This window comes from Nanorana parkeri, unplaced genomic scaffold (assembly GCF_000935625.1).
Source record: "Nanorana parkeri isolate BGI_ZX_2015 unplaced genomic scaffold, ASM93562v1 scaffold328, whole genome shotgun sequence".
In the NCBI taxonomy this organism is placed as follows: Eukaryota; Metazoa; Chordata; class Amphibia; order Anura; family Dicroglossidae; genus Nanorana; species Nanorana parkeri.
Genome location: NW_017306596.1, coordinates 224900 through 240748, shown reverse-complemented (window position 1 = coordinate 240748; position 15849 = coordinate 224900). Strand labels below are relative to the sequence as shown.

At 39.0% G+C, this 15849-nt stretch overlaps 1 protein-coding gene across 1 annotated transcript in view; it reads right to left on the bottom strand.

Moving 5' to 3' along the window:
* PCSK5 (proprotein convertase subtilisin/kexin type 5) overlaps window positions 1–15849 on the bottom strand; it is a 251276-nt gene that overhangs the window by 57241 nt on the left and 178186 nt on the right. The gene's annotated exons all lie outside the window — the stretch shown is intronic.

Below are 15849 nucleotides of genomic sequence, written 5' to 3'. Positions count from 1 at the left end.
AAATGATCATTTATGAGATATTGTTAAACATAATCCCACTAATGTAGCTAAACATTTCAATAAGAGTCATGTTACATATCCAAATTATTGAGACGGTTAAGCCTCATAAAAAGGAGGTGATTACTCCAATTATGTAAAAGGTGGTTTTCTGGATATTTATGATATGTACTAGAATCCCACAGGGGCTAAATGATATTTGGGATGTATCGTATTTGTATCAGTAACCATTATAATTATTTTCATATACTATAGATGTAATATTACCTAACATCAAATAGTTCCTCCCCTAAATGTTTTATTTCTGTGAGAAATCAGTTCCAATAGACCAAATAATTTTTGATGTATATGATTTTAATTTATATTTATTTATCCGATTTTGTGATTTTTTTTATAATTAAGTCTGCCATTGACTAAAATATTGATTTTGTGTTATGTATAAATTAAACATGTATCCCCGCAAAAAAATAGTTTCATTCAGATCAATTCAGATTTTTATTTCTTCTGTTTTTCAGATTTTGGATCCAAAATGTGATTAGGTTAATTATTCCGATTTCCGATCCGTCTGAATTTTTGTTTCGTAAAGATCGACAATAGGAAGTCACATGGCCATGTCTGTAATGCAACCCCCTAACAGCCAAAAAAACCCCCCCATCTGATTGGCCAGAGAACAGTCACATGTCCGATTTAGTTTTGTGCTGAACGAAATTCGGCTGATCCTTCGGCTAGCTTCGGCCCCAGGACCCCTTCGGTTCAGGAGAACCGAAGGGCTGCTGTATGGGCTATTTACTATAGCCCGTACAGCTCCCGAACTTGGCCAAGCGGCTTTGGCCGGCCGACAGCCTGCATCTGACAGCTGGGCGGAGCCAGCCACCATCTCACGGCTGGCTCTGGCCACTTTCAGAGAGACCAGCTAACCAGGGACGCTGTCATTACACACTGAGAGCGGCCTCTCCGTGTTCTCAGTGTGTAATGACAGATGGAGTTCCTGGTTACCTGGTAACCAGGAATGCCATCTGTCATTACTCTCCCGGACGCTCTGGGAGTCTAATACGACTCCCGGACGCCCGGGAGAGAAACACTTTCTCCCAAACCTTTCCCTGCTAGTTTTTTTTTCTTCTTCTGACATCGGAGCCGTTGGCTGCCGTCAGAATAAAATCAATCAGCAGAGGGGGTCATGCAGTTCTCCATCAGGTCCCCCTCTGGTGATTGACAGCAAAGTAAAATAGCCAATAGGAGTCTAGCTATGCATTTCTATGGTGATTTTCTTTTAATTTTTTTTATTCTGACGGCAGCAGAACCGCCTGGCCAATAGAAAACAGTTGGGCGGAGCTAGCTGTCACTGCTAGCCCCGCCCAATCATTTTCTATTTTATTTTTTACTACTTTTTTTAAACTGTTTTTCTATTCTGCTTGGCTCGGTGGCATTCAGCTATTCACTCACTGCTGTTCGGCATCTATGAGAATAGGCCGAACAGCAGCGAGTAGCCTTCTGGAGGTTCGGCTTAGCCGATCCAGATGTTGGATCGGCTGAGTCAAACTCCTTCTGCACTTTGGGTCGGCCGAACATGCTGTGCATGTTCTCAGCTTAGTGAATAGACCCCTATGAGTTAACTAAAAAGAAAGCACAGCAGATGCATCCATGTTTTGAGGCTTTGTTTGCCTGACTGATACTTTTGAAAAGAGTATTATGAGGGGGCCGACAATGGGATGTGTTTTGTACTTATGTATCTAGAGCTCAACAAGAGTTAATAAGGTTAGTAAACAACAGGGTTTTTTAACAGGCTGCAAGCAAATATGACCCAAGAGCTTCCATTGCTGGCTAAAAATAAAACAATATATTTAAAATACAATAATTCTAAACTGGGCATAACCTAATTTTAAGATTTTCCATATTGTTTATTAATTTATTTGACGGCCTCAGAATGCTCTCCAAAACACTAATGTCCTTTTTATAATGTGGTGCCAAAGCTGACCCTATTTTTTCATGATGATTTATAAAGAGGCAATACTACATTAACATCAGATTGTATATTTTGAATAACCCCACATAACTCCGTTTTATCAGTGAAGATTGCAATATCACTATCTGTTTCATACCCCAAATGATTCATTAACAAACTAAAAATAATAGGGCCAGGTACGGAAATTATTTGCTAACCTTAGTGTGTGCGCATGTGTCATTGCATCATAGTATGTCAATATGGGAGAACACATCACTGTCAGTACACAGCTCCCAATTCACAAAGCATAATTCATATGGTAATTTCATTATCATGCTTTGTATGTATTATATTTTACTATGGGTGTAAATAGATTTTTCAGTTTACTAAAAGGCAACAGCTAAATTCAACATTAAATTCAACACATGAAGGTTAGGAATTTTTTTTGGCATGTTTTGACAGTAAAAGTCAAATCACAAGAATTTGGGTTATTGCTCCTTAAAATACTGCTATCTTAAGGTTGGCAAACTGCAAGTTTCAATGAAGTGCCTATTGAGAGCAGCAGAAAAAATGAGTTGTTTGCAGTGGTGTTGAAATAAGTCACAAGGTAAAACAGTGATTCATGAGAGAATAAGGCATTCAACATTCAAGCTGTATACCAATGTCATGTAAAATAAATGTTTGCACTCTAAGCCATACTGATGTTTGTGAACCAAACATCTTTATAGGAAAATTATTATTAGAAAAAACAATTTAAAGATTTAAAATAACCCATCTGTCTTATTAAACTGGTCCTTATGTGGGAACACAAAAGACACTACATTTAGCAATGTAGGCACACACAGCATGTCATCTGTATTTTCAGCATATCCTTTGGACAGTGCAGAGCCAGCACGACCCTAGCACAGAATACCAAATGCTTAGTATGCCTTTGGTAGATTTCCTAATGTGGTCAGAATATCCCTGACCAGACTGTTCTTGTGCAGAAAAAAAAAAAAAAAAAAAAAAGAAGATTATTGCAATGGGTCCCCAGTGTCAGCATTTTCCTAGCACAATGCTTAACATGTTCATCCTATACCTGGGAATGAATGCCATGTGATTAAAATGTTCCTGCCAGAGAATCCCATGTTCTCAGCATGTCCCTGGCAATGTATTTTCTTGTGTTTAACCTGCTCCTACCATGTCCCTAGCAGAGTGTCCAGGGTGGCCAGCAAAGTGTCCATTATGTTTCTGGCATCTCATCTTACGAGTATCTCATGCATTTATCATATCCCTGTCAGTTTTAAATAAGCTTAGCATGCCTGCATGTCCCTGGCATAGCATCCCATGCGGCCAACATACTCCTGGCAGGGTGTTCAATGTGGTCAGCATATCTGTGATTCCTTTGCTCACCATGCATGTGCCAAAGAGTCCCTTGTGCTCAGCATGTCTCTAGTAGAATGCCTAATGTATTTAGAATGTCCCTGACACGGTGTCCAAAAGTGCTCAGCATGCCTATGTTGAAATACTCAGTATGTTCAGCTTATCTCTGCCAGAGTGACCCATGTACACAGCATGTTGCTGATAGAATGCCCAGGTTCATAACATTTCCCTAGGAACAGCACTCAGAAACAGCAGGTCCCAGGAAGTATACCCTCAATGCTTAGTATGTCTCTGCCACGTTGCCCCTTGTGTGCGGTAGCGGTTGAAATTGGAGGACCAGAGAGAATATGTTTTAAGAAATAAAATATTTGCCAGCCACGGGCCCTGAAGACTCACATTCCATATACCAGCAGGGACCAATCACCAGTCAATTTAAATTAGGTTTTCAGGCTTAAAATTCTAATTTACTGTGGTGTACACAAGAATTAACATAGTGAATATAACATTAGCCATGTTATAAACATGTTGAATGTTCTGAAGACCTACATTTTGCCAGTGAATAATCAAATGCAAAGCATACCCAATCATATGCAAGAAAAAAAAAAACAGTATTTCTACTTGCACATGATTGGATGATGGAAATCAGTAGAGCTTCATCTTATTCACTAAGCTAAGGGGAAATTCTCTTGCAACAGAAACAGCCTGTTTGCCTTTAGTAAATCAACCCCATTGTGTTAACAAGCTGATAAAACTAGCAATCACTGCATATGCGTAGCTATTCATGCAACCAGGAATAACAACACCTGGTAGTTTATTTTCAGAAGTATTGCAAATCTTTGATAATATAACTATTGTTATCATATTTATATCTTCACAGAAACAGCAAACAGCTAAAATGTAAGTTCATACAAGTTCATATATAATTTCAACAGAGAAGGTGGCATGGAAAGACCTACATCATGCAGAGAGCTAAGTATAAAAAATGAAATGCCAGAATAGTTGGAAAGAAAAAGCTTAATGATGGAGAGCATCCAAACATCTGTCTACACGTTTACATCAAGGGTCTGACCTGCATGGTGTGGTCTGCAGCTGCAGGTATTTAACCTATGGACCACCTCAGTGAACAAACCAAAATCCATTTAACATTGCAGGGCTTGAAAGAAATTGAGGCAAGGTGAAAAATGACTGAGCGTAAAATGCATTAATCAACAGACAAAACTTTGTATATTTGATTACTACATTTCTATAACGTGATGGTGGATATACTGTTCACTTTCTATACAAACAACGGATACAGAACATAAGTTATAATCACAATTACTCTTATAGCTCCGATTATGCATATACAACCATGCACACTGCTTCTCAGAAACAGCAAAAACAAGGCAATAGCAATGCTGTAAAGTGTCTGAAGATCTGGATTCCTTATTATTCTAATGTTTCCAAGCATTATGTGAATTTACATTTGAGGACATTTCTTTTTACATGAATTTGAATACATTCACAAACTGAGAAGTAAAGTGGGTTACTGTGAAAAAAAGGTAACTGACTGGCCCTTTCTCCCACTCCCTCCCGTCATGATCATGGCCATGACCATCATCACTGGTAAGATTTCCAATGACAATATTTTTTAACAAAATAACTTTGAAAAATGATGGCAACATGATGGAGCTCATTATAAAGACACTGGAGGGACAGTAAACACATCTTTAACATATGATGCAGTAGAATCACCTATCATAGAAGAAAAACGAAAACATCAAAAAACTGAAATCCAGCAATCTTGACACTCACTTACAAGACAGTCAATGTTTTATTGTGGTCATTACATAGTAAAATGATGATATATCTTTTAGGCAACCAGCCACAAATAGGTATTTATAATAATCAGGATCTTCACTCTTGAATTGGTATAATAGTGCAGCCTTACCTCTTAGACATAGTTGCATGCCCCTGTATTCTTTCACTCTCAGAGCAAAAGTGTCAGCTCACTGTCAGGCTGGAAGCCCCCAGAGAGGCTGCTTTATCTTCTGCCTCAACTCAGTGCTGATAAAGCTGTCAAACAACAAAGGTGCTGTCAGGATTACATGAAAAAAGGCTTTAAACTGATGAGTTTGCCCTCTTTCAGTAGCCCGGTTAGTGTATCTGTTTTCAGCACTGAGCTGAGGCAGGATGCAAGACAGCCTCTGTGGTGGTGTCAAGCCAGACACTGAGCTAACAATTTTATTCTAAGAGGAGGAGAATACAAGTAAAAATAATGCAACAGCCATCGCTGTGAGGTCAGGCGGTGCTACTGTTGGAATTAAGAGCAAAGATTTAGATTATTGTAAAGACCTATTCTTGATTGGTTATCTTTAAGGCTGGGTTCTCATGGGCACAGCCTCCACTGCCCCTTTGAAAAGCAATCTATGGCGGCTCACTTTTCAGTAGGCGGTAGAGCAACAGTTGCCCAGTGTTCAGGAGCTGGTACTGCCACTTTCTAAATGCATTTAAAAAAAATTCCCAATGGGGATTTTCTATTGCAATACCATGCTGCAACCATGTACCCACGCAATTGCATGCATTGCAATGGATGAGTTTGACACGTGGCAAAGTCTGTCAAACGTGACATGCTGTATATTTTTTGCCATGCTGTGAAGCAAGGCATCATGGCCGCAGTGCTGATATTGCTTTGGAGAGGTAAAACTGCAGATCAACCACCTGATTTTATCACCCCCTTGCAGTCTGTGTGAACAAGGCTTTAAATAAGAATTATGAAGGTATTTTTAGGATACTCACTGGGTTAGATTGTTACAGACTTAAAGTGACATTAAAGTCACATTCTGCCCGACCCCCCCACCCGCAATGCTGCTTTAAAAAAATGAAGGTTTAATTCTACTTCAATTATATATTGAGCCATAGATACCCAAAACTGCTGTTAATATTTATATCTACACATACTTTTGTTTTGCTCTTTGGTCTAAATAGGTCCATAATATGTGTAGCTAAGAAGAAATGACAGCTTTCCAGCATTTGACTCCTAGAGGGAATATAGATATGTATGGTTGTACACAAAAGACAGCATTTGGCAACTTTAGGCACAAACAACATCATAACGGTGGATGCTGTGCAGACACTTGCAGAGTGAGTAATACCTAACTCAAAGTAACTTCACCTGACAGTTGCCAGAGTAGCACAAATTGTAACTACAGCCCTGAGGAGATTCATATGAATGTCAGTTCCATCAAGATACGGGGTATACTAGCAATGAAATATGTGTTTGAAAACTTGCAGCAACATGTCCAATCATTCAATGGTGTTTTTACTGAGGTTCACCGTTCATGGCATTTTGAACAAGCCTTTCTGACTTTTTGAACTTTTAAATGTGATTTTTTTTCTTGTACACTTTATCATTTTAAAATTTCTAGAAACCAACATAACAATAAAAAATGTTGTTTTCCTTATGAAGACTTTTCAGACTGTATTAGAAAAACAGCATTCACATTAATAAGTTTATTGACATGTAGTGTATTTAAAAGAGTAAACAGCACGGGCTACATATTTAGGGTGGAAGGATGCTTTTCACTGTTCTGGAATTAGTAAGAGAGACAGTGCAGATCCTGTACTCACCACTTAATTAGAAACTTTTAGGGTCTATGCCAATGGGCTTTGATGGCCAAATGCAGCATGCTTTTAATATCAGTTTGAGTCAATTCTGAGATCATTCATAATTTATTGCAGGCACAATTGACTTGCAGTTGACCTCCTTCTAACCTGATTCAGCCACTCGAGCTTTCCCATAGACTTGTACAGAGAAGCAGTCCCGAAGCGAATGAATGCCCTCTGACACAGGCCCCAACTGTAATCCAAAATTAGCAGTGACGCAGATAAAAGATTTCCCACCCAGAGACTGCTTTGCAGACATTTTTCCAAGGTAGTGGAGCACAACCATCTACTTGCATCCCAAATTAAAAACTGATGTCACTGCAAACTTCCTAAAAGGTACGTGTCAGTTCTGCCCCTTGAGATACATTCAGTGATGCCTCATAGCAGCAGACAAATATTATTAGACCCAGGAGTATAATATGTATTGAAAACTATGTAAAGATTTTTGACAACTTTGGCATAAATCTGGGCAAATAGAATTCAGCATATGGTTAAAAAAAAAAGCATAAGCAGAGGTTATCCTTTGTAAAAAGTCACTGGTTCAGTAGATACAAAGACATTTGTTATAAGCAAGGACTTTTCATATGAAACCCAAGCCTGGTCTCTAACTCCCAGGTTTGCCTATTGGTCAATAAGTCCACACACCACATAAAAATACAATAAATAAATTTTAAAGTGAGGGGGCAGGGCAAGACTTAACTTGAAAAAGCCTTACATCACCAAGTGCAATGTAAAGCGTCGGATGCAGTGGTGTAAAGCACGCCGCCACTGGACTCTAGAGAAGTGGAGACGTGTTCTCTGGAGTGATGAATCATGCTTCTCTGTCTGGCAATCCGATGGACGTGTCTGGGTTTGGCGGTTGCCAGGAGAATGGTACTTGCCTGACTGCATTGTGCCAAGTGTAAAGTTTGGTGGAGGGAGGATTATAGTGTGGGGTTGTATTTCAGGGGTTGGGCTTGGCCCCTTAGTTCCAGTGAAGAGAACTCTTAAGGCATCAGCATACCAAGACATTTTGGACAATTTTATGCTCCCAACTTTGTGGGAATTGTTTGGGGATGGCCCGTTCCTGTTTCAACATGACTGCACACCAGTGCACAAAGCAAGATCCATAAAGACACAGAAGAGCGAGTTTGGGGTGGAGGAACTTGACTGACCTGCACAGAGTCCTGACCTCAACCCGACAGAACATCTTTGGGATGAATTAGAGCGGACACTGCGAGCCAGGTCTTCTCATCCAACATCAGTACCTGACCTCACAAATGCGCTTCTGGAAGAATGGTCAAACATTCCCATAGACACTCCTAAACTTTGTGGACAGCCTTCCCAGAAGAGTTGAAGCTGTTATAGCTGCAAAGGGTGCGCCAACTCAATATTGAACTCTACAGACTAAGATCGGGGTCCCATTAAAGTTCATGTGCCTGTAAAGGCAGGCGTCCCAATACTTTTGACAATATAATGTGTGTGTGTATATATATATATATATATGCATTATTGCATTTTGACAAGATTGTTTAAATTAAAGAAAACTGTGAGGATAGAAATAAATGAGCTGCCACAGCTAAAATTTTTAAGAGAGTTTTTAAAGGAATAGGCCCCAGGCCTATCATATTGCTTCTGGCTTAACTACTACCTTAGTCACTGACCTGGAACAAGCATGTAATTACTAAAGTCTGAATTCGAAACTTAACACTCTTTCATGTAATTTGGTAATGATGCTAGGATCAGCAGATTGAAACTTAAAAAAACAACTAAGCAATGGTACCTCCCAAATTTCTATCCTCACAGGTCCCTATTTAGAAAATCACGTTCAGCTATAAATAAAAAAATAATAAAAGACTGACACCCAGAAAAAAGTGGTAATAAAAGTGGCAGTTAAGAAAATGAGAAAGAAACAGAAGCAGAGAAATGGGAAGACAATAAGAGAAAGCCATTAGTGTACTGGAATGTGTGTGCCACGAGTAATTCCATAAGTAAGACATTTATAAGGGTTTTACCACAGTGTTTCTGAACTGGCCAGCCAATGTGTTGTTTTAACTGGTCAGCCAATGGGCTGTCTTACATCTTCATAGCTTTATAGGGTACATACCATATACCATAAGCATGCCATATAACATAAGCAACAGTATGATTTCCTTGTGCTTTATAACATAAGTTATTGTTGTTCTGGAGTGTTTCGTATTAATCATTGCAAAATAAGTATTATTATTGACGTTGTTTTGGAACAAAATGATGACATGCGGTGATTGCCAAAGTCAGCAATTATGGTTGATAAGACTCACATAAGGTATGAAGTTGTAAAGGTAGCAAGCTGCATCCATTAGATTGTCATGCTGGGCTCTGCAGTCATGATAGGCACCAAACATGTATGGAAGCAGCACAGCCCAGTAAAGCTGGGTACATCTTAGCTTTCATAGCCTTAGGATTCAACACCACATGCAGCAATGTTTTTGAAGCCTTTCTGCCTGAAGCACAAAGGAGATCCTTTCCTACAGAGCTCATGCTGTGGTTTTCTAGCAGTATAGCAAATAGCTAACAAAGTACTTGGGAAATATAAAAGTGTTTTAAAGTGCTGGGGAATTTGAAGACATGATGGAATTATCATAGCCTAACACCTGTCAGGCTTGTCCATGATAGATCTGGATGGGATGCAATGAAATACAATGTTCTAAGAAAGGATTAAAATACTAAGACCAATATTATTATTTTTTTAATTTATGTTTACCGATGCTGACTGAATAAATTAAGAGGTTACTATTAGCTTGGGAAGTAAATAGAAACTAAGGCTGGTCATAGATATGTAGTGATGAATACAAAATATTATCATACATTTCAGCAGATCAGAACTTTCAAAGATGCAAAAGAAATTAATATATACGTCTCTCTGCTGATAAATCTATATCTGACTGTAAATTTTTAAATAATAAATTGCCATGATTGACTGAAATATCATCTCCTGATTTGAATTGTAAAGCACATTTAAGTTGCAGCAGGCAGGGACCCACTGGTGTAAGTACTTAAAATGGTCTGAACTGACTGCGTGAAAGAAAAAAAAGAAAAAAAAATCAAACTTTTTACCTTTAAAGAATGTGCTTATTTTATCTATTGTAGTAGATACAAAGGTTTTACCTATGCACAAATGATTTGTAAAATATATAAAAATGTTTTAAAAAGGGTAATGCTGTACTTTATAGTACGGCTTTTTGGCTCCTCTTGACCGCTTCCCTCACCTTTTTGGTTATCCATTCACATTAAAATAGTACAAACAGTAATAATATGTGTAATGTGCAGTAACCTATAACAACCTATCTGATTTTGGATAATGTTAATACGTTTCCTAATTAGTGGCTATGGGGTCTATTCATGAAGCAGCCGAAGGATCTAGCCGTAGCTTTGGCCGATCCTTTGGCTAGCTTCGGCCCCAGAACCCCGACGGTTCAGTAGAACCGAAGGGCTGCTGTACGGGCTATTCACAGTTCCCGAACGCATAGTACAGCTCCCGAACGCATATGCCTCGGCTCGGCTGAGCCACGCTGAAAGCCGAAGCTGGCCGAGTGGCCAGCCATCGGCCGGCCGACAGCCTGCTTTTGACAGCTGGGAGGAGGCAGCTGTGATCTTACAGCTGGCTCCGGACACTTGCAGAGAGATCAGCGTCCCTTGTTACCAGTTAACCAGGGACACTGATCTCCAGACAGCATAACTCTCCCTGGTGCTCCGGGAGTGTCGCGCTCCCGGCCGCCAAGGAGAGAAACACTGCTGTTTCTTTTTTTTTTTGTTATTCTGACACAGAGCCACGTGAAGCCACCCGATGTACGGCTGATTTCAGCCGATATATTCGGCTGAAATCAGCCTTACCAGCCTGAAGTGAATAGCCGAACAGCGTTCGGCTCACTTCACTTTAGGTCGGTCATTCACTCGGCTGCCTACGGCAGCTTAGTGAATAAGACCCCTATGAGTTACTGCGCTTTCTCATTTTGATACTGAATAATGTCACTTATGTGTTTTTAATATTTGGAATTTAGTAATACATATACAGTATATTTCTGTACACACTGTACATTACCTTGCTAAATAAGACTGATTGTTTTCTAATAGCTGTTGAACCTAAGTTAGTTACATACTTGTTGATTTTTCAAATGTAAGAATCAAGGAAAATAAACATAAAAAATTATTTATAAATGCTAAGCGAAAACATTTAATAGATTCAGTCTAATAGATAGACGATCAGTGACAGTTTAAAACAGTATAACATTAAACGGAAGACAAAATAAAAAGGTGATGTTAATCACAGGCAAAATACAAGAATATTCGATATATTCGGCTGAAATCAGCCTTACCAGCCTGAAGTGAATAGCCGAACAGCGTTCGGCTCACTTCACTTTAGGTCGGTCATTCACTCGGCTGCCTACGGCAGCTTAGTGAATAAGACCCCTATGAGTTACTGCGCTTTCTCATTTTGATACTGAATAATGTCACTTATGTGTTTTTAATATTTGGAATTTAGTAATACATATACAGTATATTTCTGTACACACTGTACATTACCTTGCTAAATAAGACTGATTGTTTTCTAATAGCTGTTGAACCTAAGTTAGTTACATACTTGTTGATTTTTCAAATGTAAGAATCAAGGAAAATAAACATAAAAAATTATTTATAAATGCTAAGCGAAAACATTTAATAGATTCAGTCTAATAGATAGACGATCAGTGACAGTTTAAAACAGTATAACATTAAACGGAAGACAAAATAAAAAGGTGATGTTAATCACAGGCAAAATACAAGAATATGTTCAAAGCCTATAATACCCAATCAAAATTAAGAAGACAATTTGCTAGGTCATGAATGAATGAAAGTATATGTAATTTAAATCAATAGAAATGGCATCCAAAATAACATACATTTTGCAATAAGAGCTGTTCATGTGCTGTTCAAAAATAATCAAATTATATGCTCCATCTGAGTTTATTACATTACGCTTACTGATGGTGACTGAACCATAGTGACACATGAAATATATGTGCAGACCTGAGTCAGAATACCAAAAATGTAACTCATTTCAAATTTTTACTTGCATGGTGTTATCATTCAGCAGGAACATATATAGTGGATCTTCACTGACTCTGTGATATGTGATTCACTACCTTACACTATAGTCTACCTGTCACCCAGTGCCATTGTTACCACCAAAAGCAGTTGATACCCTTGCTAAGAGTCTTTGAAACAATTTGCCCAGCCATTAGCCACAGTTAAAGTAAATGCATTGACATTTGATATTACTAAACCCGAAGGCTGGATTCACACCACTTCCATTGCATATAGCATGCACTGATGCACAGTAAATACACTTGATTATATGTGTGTTGACTTTCTTTTTTTGACGCATTGCATTTAGCCAATGTGCATTTTTTAACACATTGCATTGATATGCTCATATTTCTTGTTTACAGCAGGAGTCAAAATACATTATTTTCCTTTCCTAACCATAGGTTTCAATGCAATGTGACATGCTGTATCATGTTGCAGTACATTCTGCTGCATTTTATTGCAGCATGTTTTATTTTCATGCAGCAAACTGAGCCTATTGGAAACAATGGATTTTGGCTTGTTAGTGCATTAGGCCTGCATTAAGCATTCAACATTGCAGACGGTCTGAATAGGCCCGTAGTTATTTATATAGTGGTGGTGGTGGGGGTTGTATATACAGTATGCAGTTAGATAATGCGTCTTCAAAAAAGGCACATGCTCAATAATATGTGTGCTATATAAAATATATAGTTTTTACTTGAGAGAAAGCTCAATTTCTTAACTAGTAATTCTTGCTCCGACTGTAGCAAGATTGAGGTAGCATTGGTCGGGTTTTGGGAAACTCTAAGATCAAACATGGGCATGTCTGGGGGGTATTGTGTTGGATTTGGCAGATTAGGATTTGATGTCTAGATTTTTTTATGTGAAAATATTGAAAGATCTAGTATGCCTATAGCACTCAGTGTAATGATCGTCTTCCTTGTTGTGCTGAACTGAAATATGTACAAGCTTCATTTATGCAAAGATTAGCTACCAAATATACCCCTAGCAATCCACTCATCCATCAAAGCAAATAGATTTTAACTGTTACTCTTAGAAATATTTTAATTAGAGTAAAGGATAGTTCTTTTTTATCTCCATTCCTTTTATACTGGGCTTTAAAGTACATGATCCCTACACAAAATATTCACATTATATCAATAGGAAAACATTTTCTTGAAGAAACCTGCTTAATAATCTAGGTTCATAAGGACGGTTCTACCAACTATCAGTTTGAGGCTTTCAATTTTCCTTTATTTTACCACTAAAATAATGACACTGCTTTGTTACAGATAAGCAAGGTAGTCACAAAATAGGGTTTGGCTATTTTATCTAGTGAGCCTTGCTGCTAGCTCTGGTAACGTATAAAGCATGATCACTAGTAATCTTCTTACCATCTAGTCTTTGTAAAACAAAGCTAATCAAATATGTTGTATAGTAGCCTATAAAAGTCTATCAACGACTATATTACATGGTGCCTTGCAGCCAAATGTCAATCATATTTTAAAGGCCCTGATGCCTCATAGGGAAGTAGAGAATCAACCTTTTAACCTTGGTAAAAGATTGAAGAGACAAAAAAAAAAAGTTCTGGCAGCAGCACTCTACATGAGAGCAAGTAGTAACAGTGAGCTGCTAAAAGTCACTAATGTGTTTCATTACACAAAACAGCCAGTTAAAATTTAAATGCTTTACTACCATTTGTGTAGAACTGACTTTGCACCATACCAGATTGGCATGTGAAGAATATATTTTAAAAATCATATACAGAGGGAGAAACAATGTATTCTTGTCACAGAAACCACCATGTCCTGGGCTCCCAGAGGGGCCTGGGGGCCAGCCTCCTTCATACTGACTGTGGTACTTAGAACTATGGAGACCCCTCCCCCCCCCCCTTGGTCCTCTTGGGGTTTCAAGGAACATTTTCCTCAAGAGAGGTACATCACTTTTCCTGCGTACTTTGCTGGAATATCCAGGCTACCCTTGCTCATGGAATTAAGACTTGAGGGGCTGTTCCTGGGACCCATGTAGATTGCTGTGAATTTGTACCCCTTGGAATTATTATCCCAAATTTATTTGTGAAATGGATATGCTGTGTCCTTCTCCTGGCATTAGGGTTACGTCACCCTGTGTCCATTATAGGTACAGGGTGGGAATCAAGCTGTACTGAAGGGGTAACTCTGAACTTAGACGCCTTTTTAACTTCTTAAGGTCTGTTGTCCGTTTGTTTGACTATGTTAATTATGTGTAGCTGTATAGACACTCAGGAGATAATTAAACCCATTATATTTGTTTTCTGTCTTCATATTCTGTGAGCCATTACTATCAAACCATTAAGGCACTGGGATGGGGATGGCTGCTTGCATTGTTTTAACAGCCAGCGACTCTGATCTCCTCAGCGCTCGTGCAGCGCTCTCTCTCAATTCAGCTCCCAAGTCTCTGCTTTCATATAACTTTGGAGAGACTCTCTTCAAAGTTGCACACCAATAATGATAGTGTCAAGGTTGAAAACAAGCTTTCTTTTAGTATAAATGAATTGATATATACAGTACATACAGTACATATATATATGTACTGTATATATATATATTTATTTATTATTTTTTTCATTCTGCGGTCCTGACACTTCTGGAGAGACTTTATTGAGCTTTTAGGGCTGCATATGAAAACACTTTCATTCATTCATACCATCAGAAAGTGGCTCAAGATTAGTGATGGGCCGAACACCCCCGTGTTCGGTTCGTATTGGAACACCCAAACGGCCGAAAAGTTCAAATACAAACTCGAGCCTAATGCAAGTCAATGGGGGTCGAACTTTTGAAAATGATTGCCCCCTTTAAGAGTGCTTATATGCAAGTTATTGACCATAAAAGGTGTATGGGGGTCCAGGTACTGCTCTGGGGGACAGTAATCAATGAAAAAAGAAACAAAAAAAGAGTTTTTAAAGGAACAGTGATTTTAACATCACTTAAAGGGTAAGAATAAAAATGAAAAATTCCTTCAAATATCGTACCTGGGGGTCCCCTTACCCTGCCTGTGAAGTGGCGGATATGTACAATGTTTAGAACCTGCTGCAGCAAAACTGACATTGTTTTACTCTTAAAGTGTGCAATTCCCCCTCCCAAACAATACCAGACCCTTTAGGTCTGGTAGAAATGTTAGGAAGGACCATTAAAAAAAAAAAAAAAAAAAAAAAGCTCAGGGTTCCTCCTAAAAGTCCTACCAGACCCTTAAGGTTTGGTAGGAATATTTAGGAGGGACCCTGTGTAAAAAAAAAAGTGTGAGTCATACCAGGCCCTGAAGGTCTGGTAGGAATAGTGGAATAGTGAGGAAGAACCCCAAGTAAAAAAACCAAAAAGAAGTGTGTGGGGTTCCCCTTAAAGTCATACCAGGCCCCTAAGGTATGGTAGGAATTTGAAGGTAGGACTTTTAGGGAGGAAACGGAGGACATGGAGTCCCCCTAAAATTCCATACCAGACCCTTGATCCGAGCATAGGCCTGGCAGGGCCGGAAAGGGGGGGGGGGACGAGCAAGCGACCCCCCTTCCTCCCACACCAGGCCACATGCCCTCGGTGTCGATGGGAACAAGGGCCTCGTCCCCACAACCCTGACGCGGTGGTTGTGGGGGTCTGCGGGCAAGGGGGCTTATTTGCATCAGGGTACCCCTTTAATTAAGACGGCACCCAGATGTCGCTCCCTCCCTTGTTAATGAGTAAGGGGTACTTGTACCCCTACCCATTCACTAAAAGGTTAAATCAAATAGTTAGTAAAAAGTCCAGACTTTTGATAAAATCCTTTAATTGAAAAAAAAAACAAAAGACATGTTTTTGACAAGTCTTATA